General features: G+C 42.0%; 1 protein-coding gene across 6 annotated transcripts in view; it reads left to right on the plus strand.

The window, feature by feature from the left end:
• Window positions 1-22472, plus strand: part of LOC139458355 (roundabout homolog 2-like) — a 471546-nt gene that overhangs the window by 265841 nt on the left and 183233 nt on the right. The window lies entirely within an intron of this gene.

Genomic DNA, 22472 nt, shown 5'->3' on the forward strand with positions numbered 1-22472 from the left:
TCGTCCATAGTTCTCACCTTAAACAACTGCTTTTTAAAATTTCTCACATGTCTGTTTCAGTACCTTCAAACTGTATAACATAATCCAACCCGTGAAGATCCGGGGTAGAATAGGTCGTCAGCACACATGCTTGCTGTAAAAGGCGACTTTGCTTGCCATTGGAGCATTAGAGGCAACTAACAGGATCAGGTGGTCAGGCTCACTGACTTGGTTGATTCAGGTCATCGTATCCCAATAGCGTGGATCGATGCTCGTGATATCAATCAGTCTGGTCCAGACTTGATTATTTACAGTCTACAGTCCTATAGCTGGAAAAATGCTGAGTGCGACGTTAAGCAACAAACAAAACAAATATTACAAAATCCACTTAAAGTATACACAGGAAGTAATGTACCAGCTTCCACTATCTCCATGCTCATGATAACACTCACGTAGTCAAGTGGGTAGAAGGGGTGAAACAGGTTTTAATGTTAAGATAAAAGATTATTGCTCTCATATTGCAACGTGAATGTGTTAGTCCACTGAGATACCATGCTTCACTTTAACATGGAAACCCCACTCTGACACATCATACTGCCTCAAAGCTGACCAGTCCTTGTTTTAACTCCTTAAGTGTTAGGCAGGGTAACAACAAGTAGGTCGGTCTTTTAGCATCTTTTGCTATGATGTGGCTGGGAATTAAACACTCAACCTACCACTTTCCGGGCAGACATTCTATCCACTACATGTCCCCAAGTTCGTAGCTTAGCATAGGGTATTCCAGGTTTGATTCCTAATCTACATGATAAACTCTATGGTTGCTTGGTACCTAGATGATGATATGGTTGTTAAAATGGCTGAGCAATCCTATTAATCTAACCAGGCATTATATGATTGCCCTTGGAAATGTGTGGTCCTTTAATCATAAACTCGTCCTTTCTTTCAACAGTGAAAACCACTTATGGATGTTTATGAAAAATTGCAACCAGCTCAATGAACGAAAATAGCTCCTCCATGTATCAGTTTATATCTTGGCCATTTAGTTCCATCATTACCCTGCAATACTTGCTGGCTGGAGAGGGTTATCTCCTTGTGGGTGGTGGTATCAGTATATAGCCCCAGCTTATATACTGCGCTATCAGCAGGAGTAGGGTGGGAGACAGTTTGGATGGGTAATGGTGGTATGTGGAGATAAAGTAACTGTCTTGCTGGGGTTAATGTGGCCATTGATTTGATGGTAGGGGACGGTATGGTTGGAGGTTAAACAAAACTGGCAGTTGCTGATAGGTGAACAAATGTTTAATGACGAGGTGGGAAGCAAGGTGGTATGCTATCTCTGTGTTGTTTCATTAGGTACTCGCAAAATGTGTTTTGTTTCGTATAAATAACAAGAAGTGCACCTGAAGCATCATGTCTGAATGGTGCTGTGAATTTGATTTATAGACATTGTTGTAGTATTCAAATAATATGTGTTTTAGTGGAATGTTTAGTCATAGTTCAGAGCCATTTAGACAATTTGTGTGTCGCTAATTTCTTTTTCGCTGTTGAACAATTTTTGTATTCACACAAATGCGATGCCCTCTCTACAAAGATCTGAGAGGGGAACTAAATTCATCATCCGGCTTTGCTATGCACCCTCTATCGCTAAAAATACTATTAAATCCACCAGAGCCCTTATCTCTAATTTCATCCACAAAATATTCAGGCAAAGAAAATCTGCGTCTCCTCCCTAACAATATAATCACAGCAAAATTTGTATTCTGTTTTGTATGTCAATTTTTAATTAGTCATGTTCATGTTTTGTACCCTGCCCCCTGTGGGTGTTTATGTACAATAAATATTCTTCTTCTTCACAAGTTGAAACAGATAATCATTGGGAAATATACTGTTAAGAGCAACATATGTTTCTGTTGAAATGATAAAGGTTAGGTAAAGGAATTGGTTTTTTAAAGTTTTTATGATACCTTTTGTTATCTAATATCATTTTCATTTTGAATGAAGTTCCTGTTAGAACTGTTTTCAGTAGAATAGCATGGTATAGTATGTGAACTACATGTCATTTTATACTAGAGCAGAGTTAGAGAGCCCCCTTAAGAAAGATATTGATCTAAGCCAAGGACTGCAACAAAGTTGCTGCAAGTCTGTACCTGACCTTCCCCAAACCAGCTGCAATAAAGACATCAGTTCAGAGGGTTTAGCTCCGGATGGAATAGTTAATGACACTTATTTACATAAAGGACCAGGTGTGTGATATCAACACAGGTCAATATCACTTCTGTGAATGGCCGTTTCAAGGGTAATCCAGAATAATAAAGTGTGACATTATGGGTGAGTAGATTAGGACTGTAGACTTCAAGGTGGAACTGCCCCTTAACAGCCCTCGCCCAGCCCTCTAGGTGTAATCTGAAATACAACAGGTGCTTTGCTTGTTTACATGTTGTATATTTCATTCAATAGTGGAAGGGATTTCATTCGTACCACATGCCAAGGTGAAGTAACCTGTTATGTAGTAGGATTTTGTACATATTTGCCATACTTAGGTCTGTGTTTTTCAGACTGATAAAGGGATATGTATTTTTATTGTAATGCATATTGATCAGAAATACTGTTACTTTTTTAAGTGTTTTGAAATTCTGGTAAAACAGGTTCATCCAAGATAAGTCTTTAACAGGATTCCATTGATTCCTGTATGAATGATACACATGTTCTCTGAATATACATTGTATTCCATAAATGTCTCCATTGTGAACTGATCTCATTCTACCATGTTCAAAACATTCAGGACTGTTCAAATTTCAATCAACTATTGCAACGCACAAGTCAGAGTCATGTAACAGGTTGGACTGTATCGTCATGCGATTCTCCGACATTTTAAATTGAAACCGACACAGGGACTCAGCAGGTGTTTGTCATTATGGAAACGCTCAAACAAAGTTCTCCGATTCCTAATTAATGATACAGTATTTCTTACTGCAGTTTGTTTAATTTATTTGCACGTTGGTGAGAAGTGATTGGATTTTCAGATTGGTATTTGAGACAACTACACAAGCAAGGATTAGAGTGAGTCTTATGTGCCTAGCTTATCTATTATTCAAGACTTTCATCCCAGTTTACTCAAGTTTTTAAAAGGGCAGTGAATTTGATAATGATTAAAATATGGTGTCACACAGTTCAATGAAAAAGGTTTGACCGCGACAGGTTGGAAGATACCGTCTGTGGAAATGGAGATGAATTTATTGAATGACAGAGACAAAATAGCTTGGTGCCATTTCCCATAAGTAAATGAATCACTTTGAAATCAGAAGGAAATTGGCAAAATTGGCAATATTTTAGATTCACCAAGAAAGGTCACATGTGCCTCGGGGGTGGAGAAAGGAATAGTCATCTTGTCGGTGGTATTTGTGGTTGAGCATTAATCATTGAAGTGTCATTTTGAATGTAAGCATCAGGATTTTGAAAAATGGCGGATGAGTTCCACAGGTTACATGGTGAGGTGGCTGTGTTCTATAGGTTACATGGTGACATGTTTGTGTTCTATCAGTTACATGGCAACATGGTTGTGTTCTATAGGTTACGCAGTGACATGGTTGTGTTCTATAGGTTACGCAGTGACATGGTTGTGTTCTATCGGTTACATGGTGACATGGTTGTGTTCTATAGGCTACATGGTGACATGGCTGTGTTCTATAGGCTACATGGTGACATGGTTGTGTTCTATAGGTTACATGGTGACATGGCTGTGTTCTATAGGCTACATGGTGAGGTGGCTGTGCTCTATAGGCTACATGGTGACATGGCTGTGTTCTATAGGTTACATGGTGACATGGCTGTGCTCTATAGGCTACATGGTGACATGGCTGTGTTCTATAGGCTACATGGTGACATGGCTGTGTTCTATAGGCTACATGGTGACATGGCTGTGTTCTATAGGTTACATGGTGACATGGCTGTGTTCTATAGGCTACATGGTGACATGGCTGTGTTCTGTAGGTTACATGGTGACATGGCTGTGCTCTATAGGCTACATGGTGACATGGCTGTGTTCTATAGGCTACATGGTAACATGGCTGTGTTCTATAGGCTACATGGTGAGGTGGCTGTGTTCTATAGGTTACATGGCGACATGGCTGTGTTCTATAGGTCACATGGTGACATGGCTGTGTTCTGTAGGTCACATGGTGACATGGCTGTGTTCTGTAGGTTACATGGTGACATGGCTGTGTTCTGTAGGTTACATGGTGACTTGGTTGTGTTCTATAGGTTACATGGTGACATGGCTGATGGCTGGATGGAATGGATGGAGAGATGGCATGGGCTGGCCATGTTTCCTGGGTGTAGGGACCTGATGCAGGAGAACTGACAGGCTGGTGTTGGGGAGGATAAGGGTTTATATGGATGGAATGGATGGAGAGATGGTTGGGCTGGCCATGTTTCCTGGGTGTAGGCACCTGATGCAGGAGTACTGACAGGCTGGTGTTGGGGAGGATAAGGGTCTATATGGATGAAGTCATGTAGCAGTTATCTGAATGTCTATCTGCAACCATGTACAGCACAAAGATATATCATTCAGGGACTGTTTACACACATCAGAGATATATATCCTCACGTCCTCCCATTAGAAGACAAGAAACATTCAGTTCTTACATTTGTTCAACAAAAACATCTTTAGTGTTGAAGAAAAAGGGACCTGGAATTTATTTTAGGTGCAAGTGAAGACAAAGAAATAGCCAGAACATTGTTTCAGAAGAAATAAAGGAGACATGCTTGGGGTCTAAAACAATGTGATGAGGCTGAACCCTGCTAGATCTGCTACACTCGTCTCTTGCTGGGTGGAGGTGGGGAATGTGTGCAGTGAATAAAGAGAGAATAGCTGTATGGCTATAGTACTGTACATGTTATCACTGTCATTATCAGCAGCCTGCAAAACAGTGGAAGCAAGTATACAAAGATTCCTAAGGGAAACGGATAGCCTTAATTGTGGAATGGGGCTTTGATGTGGTGACATTGTCTTCTTTAGAGTTACAAAGGGTTTTCTTGTTTACCGAACAATTGATATTTTAGAGGTTCTGACATTGGCTCCCTGAAAGATGATGGTGTTTTATTGCGGATCTGTTTACCAACTGTTGTTCAGGATGTTGTTGTCTTACATCCAGGGTTGCAGGAGAACTTTAGCCTGAGGGTCTCTGGGGAAGGAAGCTCTTTGGTGAAAGGTTTCCAGTAAGATTTGTAGGTGACCAGTATAGCGGTGGGATTGCAAAGGCTAATGAGGTGACTGTGAAGGTTGACTGACCTGGTTGACTGACCTGGTTGACCGACCTGGTTGCCCTTGTGCGAGACGGTTCCCTGTATGATGAATGTATTACCCGCTAGACATTCGATTAAACATCTGCTGTAATAGAGAAATTAATGTCATTACATTGACAGTTTGTCAGAGCATGTTTTAATCATGGTCTTCTTTAACTTGCAAAAAGTATGGATGATCCAATGGTCACCACAGTTTGTTGTGCATAGTTGCGCCCCTTTGCCACCAAGGATCTGCTAGACTTAAGTCAAATCCTAGATTTGCTCAGATTGGTCTATCATCTGTATTCCTTGGTTCACTAAATGGTTAATGTCTGTGCGCTGTCCTGCTTCGGGCTTTCCTCCCACATTAAGCCGGCAATTGTTCACCCTGACTCACTCATATTCTGCCCGTGTCTGATTCCAACAGGTTTGACAGAATAATTCAGGCTTTGCTTCAATTGGGCAGGGCTAGCATTTCACAAGTCTTTCACACCAGGCATGCAAGATATAGCGTGCATTGTGCCATTGTCAGACCCTAATTGGCAAACTATAGTTTGTCTGTCGTGGACCTGTTGGCTTCAGATACTTTTTCAGCTGTCGGAAATAGCTGTCCAAAAAACCAATGTAATTTACATGAAAATTAGTCTGTTATAAAAGAGTATCAATATACAATATTGACAGATTCTCTCAGAGTTCATCTAGATGTCGTCTCTCAGTGTGGACGGCTGGTAAAAGAGCATCCATCTTAGATTCAAGGTAACCTGGTCAGTTTTAAGGTTTCTCTACATAAACAAGAAAGAAGCATTACTATGTTTTTGTGTGAGTAATTCTCTCAAATTGGGCAAGAATTCACTGACCGGGTATGTCCTGCTATTTCTGCAAGGTATGTGCAAGTTTTATATGAGATGTCCCAGTGGCAGCGAGAACAGAAGCTGTCCAGACTGTCTGTGTCTTGTTGATGCAGGAGGTCTGAGAGGCTATTGCCCTTCTTCTTGCTGGCTATGGAAGGAGGCACAACTAGACACAGGTAAAAGAGTTATCTGGTTCAAAGTTCGGGCTGGTAGATGGAGCTGTTGAATTTGCCACCTAGCTCCATCTTTGCCTGGCTCTATGAATGGTTCAAAATTATATATTTTGTTTTCAGAGTTTCAGAAATACTTCGATATTTAACCTATGAATTAATTATTTTACCCAAATAATTATACATTTGTAAGAGGTTGTTGGGGATTATCCTGGGTGCTCATGTTTCAACCCAAGGACTGGATTCTGGAAGGACAGGGGGAACTACCACTACCACTACCACTACCACCACTACCACTACTACAACCAACACCACTACCAACACCACCAACACCACCAACACCACCACCACCACCACTACTACTACTACTACTGCTACTACTGCTACAACTACTACTACTACTACTACTGCTACTACTGCTACTACTACTACTACTACTACTACTACTAATCGTCCATTTATATGGTGCAGAGTCCATGCAAAAGCATGCTCTAAGCCCTTAGATGTTATTACCCCGGTCAATGGATCAGTCTCAAGAATCATTCTCAGCAGAGGAGTATACAACCCAAGCTGCCTGTGAGGGGCTAGAAGGTTAGCAGTCACATTACCATCTCATCCTACTGGGTACCCACTAACTGTTGGGTGAACAGAGGCACATTCCAAACAAAGTTACTTGCCTAAGGAGACACCACACGTGCTTCAGTGTGAGGCAGGACGGAAGCCCTCAGGAGTCCAGCTGCTGAACGCTGTCACCCCTCCAACTACTCCCCACGACCGACGTTGCTTAACTTCACCTGATTGTGACCTGTGTGCTGTACACAGGACTCATACCACCAATTACAATACTGTTCAAAGGTGTGTTCAGTCAAACAGACTCACTTCCTCCTGACATGCTGCACATAGGCCCCCCTCATGGTGTTCCATTGCAAGAGTGGAGCCAATGTGTCTTGTACATGGGACAATGGGACACCCAATAGGGGCTCCAATCACCTCTTTGAACTACTCTCAATCATTTTCAATCATTGATATCAGATCCCAATAACATAGTCATATCATTCAATGAGGTTACATCATCCAAAAACATTTTTGAAGTTGGAGGAGTTTGATTGAATTGGATAATGTGAAAGTTTGAAATTAGAGCCCATATGTAAACACATCTAAGCGCCAATGGTAATGGTTCTTCAAACACTGCACAGAGCATATGTTATTTACACAGGACCGTGGCATCATATTTAGACTGATTGTTATAGACATTATGTTCATGATTTCTGAATGTGCGGCCTACATTGTCCTCAACTCAATTGGCGGCACTAATAGCAATGGGGAGGTCCAATCAGCCTGGGCTTGTTTTTGTGGCTGAGAAGGACCCGAATGTGCCGAGGGGTATTTACTATGATGAAATAAACAATACCAATCATTCTCTATCCACAATGATAGACAGTTTAGAAATACGCTATTTGTTTCACCACTGAACAAGTTCGATATACATGAATCTTGCCAGAGGGGAAAATAGTGCATCTGAACAGTCATTGGGAGGGGATTAAGAAAAAATGACGATGGTGCAATTCTGAACAGGAATCGAAGAATTTGGCCCGAAGGCTGTTCATGGCAGAAAAGAATCTGCAAGAAATGCTATCAGTTTATGAAAGCATGGCGTTTGGGACAATGGGGATCAATACGATGCTTTGAATTAGCGGCAAAACGTTTGGCCAATCACATGAGACTGAAGCTGACACTGGGCGGTGTTATTTTAACAGAGAATCAATATCTGAAGTCGTGTAAATATTAAGTCATCGGGAAACAGGAAACACAGCACAGAAAAATATTTATATCTGTGCGTGTTTAGAAAATATGCAAAGTAATATTGATAAGATAATGGCATGGAACTTGTATGTCAGAAGTAACTATGTGCTAGTATTGATGGAGTAATGGTGCACATGAAGCTTGGTTCCCAGGGAAATGGTCCTTGACGGTTTTGCTGGGATTATGGTCTGACAGATCGCTATGTACAGTTTTAACAATTGTATGTTAGGTCCTTGACTGATTACGGTGCTTTTGTATCTGTTATTTATGGTGTGGGGGTATATTGACAGATAGATTATACACTTAGATATGTTTATTGTCAGTAAATGTTATAAGGCTTTGAAATTGTATTTACATCTTATGAAGTAATACAATAATTTAGGGCGAGATGTTGGAACTGACAGTGATCGGATATAAATAAATGATGGAATAATTGCAGAATTACTGATAATAGATAGATTTTATGATGAACACAGGAAGAATGAATGATGTTTTGCAAAATCAAAGTCAATTATTTTAATTGTATGCATGGTACTATGCTGGGGTCAGAGGCTGGTATGGAATCACTGGAGGAAGAAAGGCACTTTGACTATGTAGGGATAAAAACGAGAATGAAGGAATGAGTCAGTGGTTCAATACAGAAACTGTTAGATCTTACAGGACAAACAGTCACAGATTACATGTGAACTAGCAAATTACATCGTTATATATCTCATTATATAACATTGTCATATATCACATTTATATCACTGTCATATGTCACATTATATAACTGTCATATCTCACATTATATATCATCATATACTGCGTATAACATTGTCACACATCACATTATATAACAGTGTCATATATCACATATGACGGCATCATATAAGACATTCAAAACACATCATCATATAACACATATAACATCATCTATCACATCATATATAACATCTCACATCATCTTCAGCAATATATACCATCATTTTATCAACATCAACATATACCACATTACATAACATTTATCATGTTAAATAACATCAGCATATATCACATCATATAACATGCTGTATAACATTATATAACATTTGTAGCAGTGAAAGGTTCAATGATCTCCAAGAAGGTCTTGGCACAGAAGATAAGTCCCACAGCTGCCGCACTGACTGGAGCTGTGAGTATCAGCGCCTTGTACCTTGCGTAACACAGGAACGAGGAAATGTCTGTCAAGAAGGGAAGCATACACGTTCATAAGACATAATGGAAAGATATTAACAAAGGCTTTATGAGAAAAAGATTCATAACAGAGCGTCATATTGCTATCAGACATTTGTCCGGAAAGGGTTTTGGAGTAATTATATTCCATTTATCATGGTTTTGAATAGACTAGGACCATAAAAAGCAGGGTTGGTAGATAGATTCTGTTTGTTGTCAATGTAAATATCTTGCTTCTCATGTAAGGTAGGATATCTACTGCTCGAGGTTAGGAGAGGTGAAAATGAGAGCAGCGTATGTTCTTTGAAATCTTCATTAGTTCCGAACATGCGCGAGTCGTTTTCAAAGCAAAAAGTCATTTTCTGTGATTTGTCTGAGAATTTGTATAAAAACTGCCAAAATATGAATGCTGCTTTTCCATTGTGTTTTTGTAGGTGCTAATTTCCTAGATGCATGCATTATTACACTCTGTATGATGGCAGATGGGAAATGCATCATTTGGCTGGTTGCGAGTATTATTGTCTGTGGGATAATCTGCTCCTATACTTAACTCCCAACCAACGATCTACAGAACTTGTCAATAATCCCAGGACCTCGTCCTTCGGAATCACTCTCTAACTCCTCATGCTGTATTACATCACATCTCATCACATCACACCAAGGATGAATCATTTCGAATTTTGTCATCAAATTATTTTCTGCAACCATTTCAACTTTCATTTGATTGCATAGACATTTATTTGAATTTTTGAAAAATGATTTAATATTTGCCATGATAAAACCTACTTCATGAGTATTGAAAGCTAACCTTCTAAACATTTATTCTAGTAGTAATTTGTGATAATTTTCATTATTTTTATAAAAATGATCCTATGAAGTGTCAGACCTGCGAACCATTATGCTGGAATTCCATTTGAGGAACCCATGGTTGTGGCCATTCATATTCAAGCTAATTTTCGTCGTCTTCAGAAAAAACAGTTACACTTGTGATATTTTCGAAATATTTTTTTCATACAATTTGAAAATTTTCATCTCCATCAGAAAGATTCACACATGCAATCATTGATCCCCAGCATGATGAGTCAAGCTGCGCTCCTCTCCTCCACACCTCTTGAGTTTCAACCATGTGAAAAAACTCAATACAGGGCAAAAGGGCATTGTATCTGGCTAATTACCTCCCTTGTTTAGGGGCGTAATGGAGGATGAAACGAGAAAGGAATGGTTAATGCAGGCACATTGGCAAGTGGACTCCAGCAACAACTGCGAGCTTGTCTTGTTGTGGTTATATATCACAGAAAAAGCAAACAAACATTGAAGAAACAAGGAAAGGTGTGAGATCTACCTAACAACAAAACAGTACTCGGTTCTGGAGATGCACATCTTGGAAGTCAGAGTGTAAAAATGTGTTTTATGACTGTTTATCTTCTCCCATAAACATGTATATGAGCCAAAAAATGTTCATAACTTATCTGAAGGTCGAGAAATGACTCCTATAAAAAGGAGAAGTATTCTTTTTGCCTGTTGTATTTGTTTACATGTGATTTACCAGAGGCTCTGTTGTGTGGCCCTCTCTGCAGGTACATTTACCAGGTGGAAGGATATGGGCTCTATGTTTAGCCTAATGTATTTATTTTTACGCACAATGCCCATGTTGTGAGCCTGAAAATAATTAATGTGTTCTTGACCTTGCTGAAAGTTTGTACTGCACACAGATTGACATGATCTTCTTAAAGAGTTACACTTTTCAGTGTCTTTTGATATGACAGTTGACTAAGTTTGTGTCATCATACAAACATATACTAATGAAAAGAAGTTCAAGTACACATGATTGTTTTCATATTACTATAGTTAATCAGACATGACTGGTGGGTATTGCTTCATTTGTTTTGAGCAGTATACATCAAGGTATTGGAACATCTGAAAGTCAGCTAGTTGAACTGGGAAAACTGAGCCCATAGCTGTTAGGAATGTTAATATGAGTTATAGTTTTGAATTATCTGTACATGTGTTTTCATCTTTGGGGATTCTTGTTAAGTAGTTCCTAACATCTCATGTTTATTTCATCTCTTAATAAGTTATTAAGAACAATGATGCCTTTGACAAGACAAGCAGGTCAGAATATAAGGGAGTGATCCATTCAGTGAAGAGATTACTGTAGATGTTGGGATGACACCAGGTGGTCGTGAAGACTGCTTTAAATAAGAGTCTTGTTGTCCTAGCAACCGAGGATGGCCATTCATGATGAACTATTCTAATCATAAGTCAGTGTTAAACCACACGACTTACAGTTGTTGTTAGTCAGTGTTAAACCACACAAGTTAGGGTTGTCATTAGTCAGTGTTAAACCACACAAGTTAGGGTTGTCATTAGTCAGTGTTAAACCACTTAAGTCAGGGTTGTCATTAGTCAGTGTTAAACCACACAAGTTAGGGTTGTCGTTAGTCAGTGTTAAACCACACAAGTCAGGGTTGTCATTAGTCAGTGTTAAACCACACAAGTCAGGGTTGTCATTAGTCAGTGTTAAACCACACAAGTCAGGGTTGTCATTAGTCAGTGTTAAACCACACAAGTTAGGGTTGTCATTAGTCAGTGTTAAACCACACAAGTTAGGGTTGTCATTAGTCAGTGTTAAACCACTTAAGTCAGGGTTGTCATTAGTCAGTGTTAAACCACACAAGTTAGGGTTGTCGTTAGTCAGTGTTAAACCACACAAGTCAGGGTTGTCATTAGTCAGTGTTAAACCACACAAGTCAGGGTTGTCGTTAGTCAGTGTTAAACCACACAAGTCAGGGTTGTCGTTAGTCAGTGTTAAACCACACAAGTCAGGGTTGTCGTTAGTCAGTGTTAAACCACACAAGTCAGGGTTGTCATTAGTCAGTGTTAAACCACACAAGTTAGGGTTGTCATAAGTCAGTGTTAAACCACACAAGTCAGGGTTGTCATTAGTCAGTGTTAAACCACACAAGTCAGGGTTGTCAATAGTCAGTGTTAAACCAAACAAGTTAGGGTTGTCATTAGTCGGTGTTAAACCACACAAGTTAGGGTTGTCATTAGTCAGTGTTAAACCACACAAGTCAGGGTTGTCATTAGTCAGTGTTAAACCACACAAGTTAGGGTTGTCATAAGTCAGTGTTAAACCACACAAGTCAGGGTTGTCATTAGTCAGTGTTAAACCACACAAGTCAGGGTTGTCATTAGTCAGTGTTAAACCACACAAGTCAGGGTTGTCGTTAGTCAGTGTTAAACCACACAAGTCAGGGTTGTCATTAGTCAGTGTTAAACCACACAAGTCAGGGTTGTCATTAGTCAGTGTTAAACCACACAAGTCAGGGTTGTCGTTAGTCAGTGTTAAACCACACAAGTCAGGGTTGTCGTTAGTTAGTGTTAAACCACACAAGTTAGGGTTGTCATAAGTCAGTGTTAAACCACACAAGTCAGGGTTGTCATTAGTCAGTGTTAAACCACACAAGTCAGGGTTGTCATTAGTCAGTGTTAAACCACACAAGTCAGGGTTGTCGTTAGTCAGTGTTAAACCACACAAGTCAGGGTTGTCGTTAGTTAGTGTTAAACCACACAAGTTAGGGTTGTCATAAGTCAGTGTTAAACCACACAAGTCAGGGTTGTCGTTAGTCAGTGTTAAACCACACAAGTCAGGGTTGTCGTTAGTTAGTGTTAAACCACACAAGTCAGGGTTGTCGTTAGTTAGTGTTAAACCACACAAGTTAGGGTTGTCATAAGTCAGTGTTAAACCACACAAGTCAGGGTTGTCATTAGTCAGTGTTAAACCACACAAGTCAGGGTTGTCGTTAGTTAGTGTTAAACCACACAAGTCAGGGTTGTCGTTAGTTAGTGTTAAACCACACAAGTCAGGGTTGTCATTAGTCAGTGTTAAACCACACAAGTTAGGGTTGTCATTAGTCAGTGTTAAACCACACAAGTTACGATTACAGCTTCAACTTCACAACAGACGTTGGTGGCTACTGTGAGGAAGGCAAGGTATACTCCTAGAGGGTGTTGAATCCATTCGCTCAATCACTCACGTGACACCATCACGCTGGACTAAAAAGTACAATCGGAGTTGAGTGATTACAGCAGGAGCCATTACCAAGTTGTGCGTTGTGGCTGTCAATGTGTCGTGCACAACCTAGGTAAAACAAACAGCAAGTAATTACCCCACTATTCTAGGGTTCAGTGTGTCTTTCAGCCCACACAAAAAACTTCGGACTTTTTCTCATTAGTTTTGCTTGAGTCCATCTGTTGGGTCTCACTCCGAGGTCATTAGGTAGACGGGATTCGCTACAGGAATTGTGTTAATAGAAGTAGGATTGAATGTTACAGACTGGGTGTTATGTTCTTACAGTTACAAGTCTTTTTTGTGTATTGGTCTTTAGTTTTATTTGCCACACAATCTTGTCGTGGACGTGAGTGTTGTTTCTGAACTTCAGCGTGACAATCTGGAACAAGATTGGATGGTTGTAACAGACCACATTTCATGGAAGGAAATATTTCTATAATATAGGAAATGCACTAAAGATACCAAACTTTTAGATTTCCAGTATAAATGTGTATACAGAATTGTGTATACCAAGAAGAAATTACTGACAATGCTGTTTGTTAACAACAATGAGTACATTCTGTGAAAGAGCATTGTGGCCAGAATTAGAACATTACATAAACAATATTTTTCCACATACTATTCTATTTGATAATAACTTAATTCTGTTTTACTTAAGCCCAAGATTCAATAAGGTAATAAGCCATATTACCATTGCCTGTAAAAGATATATTAGTATGTATGAGTAAACAAGTAGGAAAGGTATGACAAACAAACACTCTCCTTCATTGCTTTTCAAGTGGAAAAGATAATTGCCCCAACAAATGATCATAATGCTGTCTTTACGAGGAAATGGGAACATTATAAAATGTATTAGAAGTCTCCTGTCTGTCGTACCAGACAATATCCACCGATCTTGACATCCATAATGCTTTGTTCTCATTGACATGAATAAAGGAAGTCGAAAAAAAACAAGAAAAGAGATTGGATGGTTGTGATTAGCGGGTTCAGGTGTTTGACGTTTGATGATGAATATTGGATTGTGTGGGTATTGCCAGCGAACGCAGCTTGGCCCAACTTCAGCTGTCTTATCAGCCTTCATCTTCAAACAACCATGGGCTTTTTCCTGAAGTATTTCTGTATTTTCCGGAAACATTGCGTTATACATTTGATAGAGAATTTGACATCATATGGAATCCTTATGTTAATATAGATACAGTTTTTTATGCAAATTAAGTAAAAGAAATTAATTTTACTTTGATAAAATATGCAATGATTTGTTGAAAAATGTTCACACAACTCTAAGAATATTATACCTTCTGTTCATTCGTTCATATGAGTAAATGTCGTGTGAATTGATCTGTGAATTAATCTGGCTAAAGCTATTTTTGTCTCAATAAATGTTTCAAGTGACATTATCTGTTGTTGCCATGTTGTTTACAAATGCAAGAAAGAACACGACATAAGTCTAAGATTGCACGTAATCTTCTTTGATCAGCTAAGTGCTGCTAAATTTGCAGTCATAAAAAATCCCCATTGGACTGGAGAAAATGTTTTTAAAATGAATTTATCTTCTAGGCAGTAAGTACTACTGATCTTCAACATATGTTATCTAAAAACATCCTTCATGAAATTGCTTTCCGTTCATACTTGAGGCAGGGGAAACTTTGTAGGCTTGAAGCGTGTGTTGGGATTCCTGTTTTGGCCCGGATTCTCATTATCCAGCAGTAAACAACTTACGTGTTGGCTAAAACCCAAGTATTTGTTTAACTCTCACTCGTTAGGTAATTACAGTGTTGACGAATGATGGGAATGTAGCATGGCATACGGCTAGTTTGCTCTTGTCTTGAAAGTACAGCAAATATTGGCGAAATTTCACTATAGGTCGCAGTCGAAGACATAAGTATTTGTTGATTTTTTTTCCGCCACATTTGTGACATGTTTTGTAGTGCAGTTGCTCTGAAGCTTGATGACATCATATTGTTTGTTTGTTTGTTGTTTAATGCTGCACTCAGCAATATTCAAGCTATATGACGTCGATCTTTAAATCATTGAGTCTGGACCAGACAGTCACGTGATTGACATTATGTGCATCGATCTGTGCAGTTGGGTTATGATGACATGCATCAAACAAGTCAGCAAGCCTGATTCAATTAATCTCTAATTACAACATGCATGGGACCATATTGAAATAAGCTTGTTTGAGAAGATCTACTGCTTTAAAAATAACAAACTCCATTAAAGTAATATTTAACTTATTGTGTGAAAGCAGCAATGCTGGTATATCTTGAAGACCATGTATCTTGAAGATTGGCATGCTTCAGGTGGAAATAACACACAAATCAACCTAATCCTTTTCTATCAGCCTAACATTTTAGTAATAAAATCTTTTGCTGTGACAAATGACCTCTTATCTGTGTGTGCCAATTTATGACTAAAACCAACAAAGGATTTTGTCTCCTGAAACAGGTGTGAGGTAGAGCAGTTTGGAATAGCTTCAAACTGTATATCTTGTGGCCAGCCGCTGCAAGGTTCAGAGCCAAGATGTGTTATAATAGCTGGTGTAATCTGTTCCACTTCCAACAATGTTGTTCTGAGTATTTTGGAAGGTGTCCTGTACGTGAAAATTTGGAGAATTTGGCACATTTTCGAGATAGTCATATTGAGTGGTTTGCCAAAAGACAGGTGTAATGTTTTGAACTTGTTTTGTCTGTGATGTGTGAGTACTCCATCCTTCATCCACTCACACATCCCACACCCCATCACACACCCCATCACACACACCATCACACACACCATCACACACACCATCACACATCCCATCACACATCCCATCACATATCCCATCACACATCCCATCACATATCCCATCACACACGGGCTGTCGGGTAGCCTAGTGGTTTAAGCGTTCGCTCGTCACGCCGAAGACCCGGGTTCGATTCCCGACATGGGTACAATGTGTGAATCCCATTTCTGGTGTCCCCCATCGTGATATTGCTGGAATATTTCTAAAAGCGGCATTAAACCAAACACACTCACTCACTCACTCCCATCACACATCCCATCACACACCCCATCACACACCCCATCACACATCCCATCACACATCCCATCACACACCCCATCACACACCTCATCACACATCCCATCACACACCCCATCACACATCCCATCACACACCCCATCACACACTCCATCACACATCCCATCACACATCCCATCACACATCCCATCACATATCCCATCACACACCCCATCACACACCCCATCACACACCCCATCACACATCCCATCACACATCCCATCACACATCCCATCACACACCCCATCCACACACCATCACACACACCATCACACACCCCATCACACACCCCATCACACATCCCATCACACATCCCATCACACACCCCATCACACATCCCATCACACACCCCATCTCTCACTCCCATCACGCATCCCATCACACATCCCATCACACATCCCATCACACACCCCATCACACATCCCATCACACACCCCATCACACATCCCATCACACACCCCATCACACATCCCATCTCTCACCCCATCACACACCCCATCACACATCCCATCACACATCCCATCACACATCCCATCACACACCCCATCACACATCCCATCCACACCCCATCACACACCCCATCACACATCCCATCACACACCCCATCACACACCCCATCACACATCCCATCACACCCCCCATCACACACCCCTCACACATCCCATCACACATCCCATCACACATCCCATCACACACCCCATCACACATCCCATCACACACCCCATCTCTCACCCCATCACACATCCCATCACACATCCCATCACACATCCCATCACACACCCCATCTCTCACCCCATCACACACCCCATCACACATCCCATCACACACCCCATCACACACCCCATCACACACCCCATCCACACCCCATCACACACCCCATCACACATCCCATCACACATCCCATCACACACCCCATCACACACCCCATCACACACCCCATCCACACCCCATCACACACCCCATCACACACCCCATCACACATCCCATCACACATCCCATCACACACCCCATCACACACCCCATCACACACCCCATCACACACCCCATCACACATCCCATCACACACCCCATCACACATCCCATCACACATCCCATCACACACCCCATCTCTCACCCCATCACACATCCCATCACACACACCATCTCTCACCCCATCACACACCCCATCACACATCCCATCACACACCCCATCACACATCCCATCACACACCCCATCACACATCCCATCACACACCCCATCTCTCACCCCATCACACATCCCATCACACATCCCATCACACACCCCATCCACACCCCATCACACACCCCATCTCTCACCCCATCACACACACCATCACACATCCCATCACACACACCATCTCTCACCCCATCACACACCCCATCACACATCCCATCACACATCCCATCACACACCCCATCACATATCCCATCACACACCCCATCACACATCCCATCACACACCCCATCTCTCACCCCATCACACACCCCATCACACATCCCATCACACACCCCATCACACACCCCATCCACACCCCATCACGCACCCCATCACACATCCCATCACACACCCCATCTCTCACCTCATCTCTCACCCCATCACACATCCCATCACACATCCCATCACACATCCCATCACACATCCCATCACACACCCCATCACACACCCCATCGTAAACCCCATCACACATCCCATCACACATCCCATCACACACCCCATCTCTCACCCCATCACACACACCATCTCTCACCCCATCACACACCCCATCACACATCCCATCACACACCCCATCACACATCCCATCACACATCCCATCACACATCCCATCACACACCCCATCACACACCCCATCACACACCCCATCTCTCACCCCATCTCTCACCCCATCACACATCCCATCTCTCACCCCATCACACATCCCATCACACATCCCATCTCTCACCCCATCTCTCACCCCATCACACATCCCATCACACATCCCATCTCTCACCCCATCACACACCCCATCCACACCCCATCACACACTCCATCACACATCCCATCACACATCCCATCACACACCCCATCACACACCCCATCTCTCACCCCATCTCTCACCCATCACACATCCCATCACACATCCCATCACACACCCCATCACACACCCCATCACACACCCCATCTCTCACCCCATCTCTCACCCCATCACACACCCCATCACACATCCCATCTCTCACCCCATCACACACCCCATCACACATCCCATCTCTCACCCCATCACACACCCCATCATACATCCCATCTCTCACCCCATCACACACCCCATCACACACCCCATCACACACACCCCATCACACACCCCATCACACACCCCATCACACACCCCATCACACACCCCATCACACATCCCATCACACATCCCATCTCTCACCCCATCACACACCCCATCACACACCCCATCACACATCCCATCACACATCCCATCACAAACCCCATCTCTCACCCCATCACACACACCATCTCTCACCCCATCACACACCCCATCACACACCCCATCACACACCCCATCGCACATCCCATCACACACCCCATCACACACCCCATCACACACCCCATCTCTCACCCCATCACACATCCCATCACACACCCCATCACACATCCCATCTCTCACCCCATCACACATCCCATCTCTCACCCCATCACACACCCCATCACACACCCCATCTCTCACCCCATCACACACCCCATCACACATCCCATCTCTCACCCCATCACACACCCCATCACACACCCCATCTCTCACCCCATCACACATCCCATCACACATCCCATCACACACCCCATCACACACCCCATCACACATCCCATCTCTCACCCCATCTCTCACCCCATCTCTCACCCCATCACACACCCCATCACACACCCCATCACACACCCCATCACACATCCCATCACACACCCCATCACACACCCCATCACTCATCCCATCTTTCACCCCATCTCTCACCCCATCTCTCACCCCATCACACACCCCATCACACACCCCATCACACATCCCATCACACATCCCATCACACATCCCATCTCTCACCCCATCACACACACCATCTCTCACCCCATCACACACACCATCTCTCACCCCATCACACACACCATCTCTCACCCCATCACACATCCCATCACACATCCCATCACACATCCCATCTCTCACCCCATCACACACACCATCTCTCACCCCATCACACACACCATCACACACCCCATCACACATCCCATCACACACCCCATCTCTCACCCCATCACACATCCCATCACACATCCCATCTCTCACCCCATCACACACCCCATCACACACCCCATCACACACACCATCTCTCACCCCATCACACATCCCATCACACACACCATCTCTCACCCCATCACACATCCCATCACACATCCCATCTCTCACCCCATCACACACCCCATCACACACCCCATCACACACCCCATCTCTCACCCCATCACACATCCCATCACACATCCCATCACACATCCCATCACACATCCCATCACACACCCCATCACACATCCCATCACACACCCCATCACACACCCCATCACACATCCCATCACACATCCCATCACACACCCCATCACACACCCCATCTCTCACCCCATCTCATAATAGTTTGAAGACTATACTCTTGTAAACATGTGGTCACAGAACATGGATGTCAGCTATCTGTGGTTACATTTCCCATGTCAAAATAACCGTCACAGAGGAGAAAATGGCTGGGTGTCAATGTGTGTACCCTTGAAAGTGTCCCGTGAGATGTGGAACTCCTTCCATACACTGACTGTGTGTTCCCACCTGACTCTGTGGCATCATGTCCATGCTGTCAGAAGGTGGCAGTTTGGGGTTGGTTGTAAAACTGATATGGCCAAGATCATTCTCACTTCAAGTTCAACATTATTGTACAACGCTGCCCCTAATTTTATACTAAATTTGATCTGCAGTTGCCTCCCTTTGATCACTTGACTCAATTACATTGTGGAGGGAGTCGGTAGCGAAATGACTTCAGCAGTTGCCCATGACTCATGTTTGTCTTATTTGAGCTTTCTTCAAGTCATTAGCAGGAATGTTATCATAAGAAGGCATTCCTAAGCCACCTTTTCAGGTTTGTAAATTTGTCACGTGAATTACTAAGAACCTAATAGCATCAATGGATGCCCTGACAGGGTTCAAAGCAAGATGGGCGAGTTAACGACATCTTGTGATGAGTAGTTCCGGGAACATGCTGCAGCTACTGACAGCAATTGTCACTCACTGTTGCAGCATGCACAGAGATGCAGAAGGAGAGACAAATGAAAGATGTTAAAAATATAGCAAAAGTAGATGTCGACTTGCATCGATACTTTAAGGCTATCTCAAAAGTGCAAATATCCAAACTTGTTACAAAGAATTAAGATTATGCTTGAATAGTAATTAAATTAAAAAATATTTTACTTGGTTTAAAAAAGCACAATACTGCTTTTGAGAGTTTGGGAAAAGATATGGACTTCATGCAAATATTGCTTTCATTTCTTGATAATCGTTGGTTGGAGAGAACAAGCAAGTTAAAATAACAAATGTTGTTTTGTTTGATATTCAAATTATCTGAAAAAGAATCTAATGTAACAAGAATTTAAGGACAAATTAAGGCTTCTCCAAAATGAGGAAAAGGGTTAAGCCTGTTCATAGTGAGAATGTGCTGCAACAACAACCCAAACGTTGCTGATTCAGCCTTAAGATATGTCTACTCTCTTACCTACAACATGAGACACTTCTACTGAATATACTCTGAACAATTGTCCTCGAACTTCAAACACCCCCTCTATGATATATATAGTGGAAGGATATGTCACTCACTCACTCACCCACCCACCCACCCACCCACTCACTCACTCACTCACTCACTCACTCACTCACACACCCACTCACTCTCTCTCCATTTCACCTCATCAACTTCTGAACAGTCAGATTTCCACCTTCACCTTAGGAACATTTCAATTAGCCTTCCTTGTTCAGCTGAAACATTATATCACAGACACTTGGTAAACAATACAAAATTAATCACAGGCAATGGCCTAATGTCAAAGCCATAAATGTTAGGAGACTTGTCCCCAATGATGGGATTTGTATTAGCTGGAGAGCAGTGGGGATCCTGGTATCAAAATTATAGATCCTCGACTTCCGAGGCACGAGACAGTGAAACTGAGTCTCTTAATTAGGTGAGAAGACAATGACCACTTCTCACCAATTTCCAATCTCTGCATCCTTGCCACATGCAAACATGACATGTACACCCCTGTATGTAAGGTAGATTGTCCACCGTCATTGTCTTCATCATGCCTCTCTGACATCCGAGCCTTGCAATCAAACAACTGCCACTTAAGGATGGACATTGCCACCTTTTAACCCGATAATTATATTTCAATCGTCAGCAACGCCCGTCCACTTGTTGGCTTTGGGTTTAAGTTTTTACCTGACCGTCACCAGTCGATAAGACAAGTGAGGTCAAGCACGCTGTGTTGTCGATAGATGTTCGGGGTCGTGGTTAGCTTTGTGTGGGGTGTTAAGCTAGGTCTTAAGATGTGTTTCACCGTAAGCCTTAGCTGTGCCCTTGTCTGTTGGGGGGATTGAAATCTCATTGTTATTTTATATTTAATTCCTTCAGTATTATGTTTACAGGTTGAACAGATGAGACTTAAGTGCGAGGTTTAGAAATGTGATGGTTTTGTTTGCAATGTAAGGTGAATGTATATGGAGATAGGATATTGTGTATTTGAGATGAATGACATCTTGTTGTTTGTTCACAAGTTTGTTCAAACTCTGGCATCACACATGAAGATATTAAGATGTTAACGTTATAGCTTCTTGTTGTTTTGATTGGTTAACTGTTTGCTCACAAATTCTGAATAGGTTTGTGTTTGTGTAAGTACAACACTTTCGTCAACATCAACAAATAATTCACAAGACACTTCAAGTGAAAACAAGAGATGGTAGATTTACACATCAAGGCATCTTGAAGTTTATTGATCAGTTTAATCCATTACC

This window comes from Haliotis cracherodii, unplaced genomic scaffold, assembly GCF_022045235.1.
Source record: "Haliotis cracherodii isolate W230 unplaced genomic scaffold, xgHalCrac1.p SCAF_12, whole genome shotgun sequence".
NCBI lineage: Eukaryota > Metazoa > Mollusca > Gastropoda > Lepetellida > Haliotidae > Haliotis > Haliotis cracherodii.